Source organism: Pteropus vampyrus, unplaced genomic scaffold (assembly GCF_000151845.1).
Source record: "Pteropus vampyrus isolate Shadow unplaced genomic scaffold, Pvam_2.0 Scaffold59, whole genome shotgun sequence".
Classification (NCBI taxonomy): domain Eukaryota; kingdom Metazoa; phylum Chordata; class Mammalia; order Chiroptera; family Pteropodidae; genus Pteropus; species Pteropus vampyrus.
Genome location: NW_011888840.1, coordinates 3,489,401 through 3,490,255, shown reverse-complemented (window position 1 = coordinate 3,490,255; position 855 = coordinate 3,489,401).

Below are 855 nucleotides of genomic sequence, written 5' to 3'. Positions count from 1 at the left end.
GAGATCTCCCTGACTCCAGAGCTGCCTGACTTTGATGCAGCAGCTGCTGGCCACCGGCCCAGAACCCTCATTTAAGGCCTGACCTCCAGTTCTAGCACAAACATTATCTCGCTTCTTACAAAGGCGGAGACGAGATGCTGTGTTGATCTCATTCTCCCATGGACACCTGTCGCTCTGCACAGTGAAGCATGAGGCATGTTTCTGTTTGGAAAAGAACTGGTGACAGTGTGGAGCTGAGTCCCAGGAAGAGGCGGGGTCCTGGGTTCCCTCAACTCCCCACATAGAACCGTTCGGGTCTACCAGTCTCTGGGGTGGAGGATGCAGCAGGCTGGCTAAGGTTTCCTGCCATCAGAGCTGGGTGTGTGTGTGTGTGTGTGTGACCAAGCACAAGTGCGTGTGAAGGTTTTGTCCTTGTTTGGGGGTTTCGTGGTGACCCTAGAAGTTCCTGGATATACCCAGGTTTCTAAATGGTACCTCAGCCTCCAAAATAGACTTCCAGAATTAATTCCACCTTCTAAGGTTTGCTTTTTATATACATGGATAGCTCCGCTCCCACCTCTAAGCCCCTCGAGCCACACTCGCTTTGACTGCAGAGAGTGTTGATTTCATTTGTACACCTCCTGCTCATTCCCCTCCACACACACATCCACTCTGCAGCTAGCGTTCTGACTAACATATAAAAGCTGTTCATTCAATAGGTGATCAATGAGTGAACCTAGGGTACGCTTAGATGGTCTGATACCCTGCTGAACTCAAGTAGTTCAGTGAATGTAGAAGATAAAATGGAAGTTGGAAAGTCTTGTATCCTTGCCCAGCTAATAGGTAATAATAACGATGATGATGCAATAAGTGCTA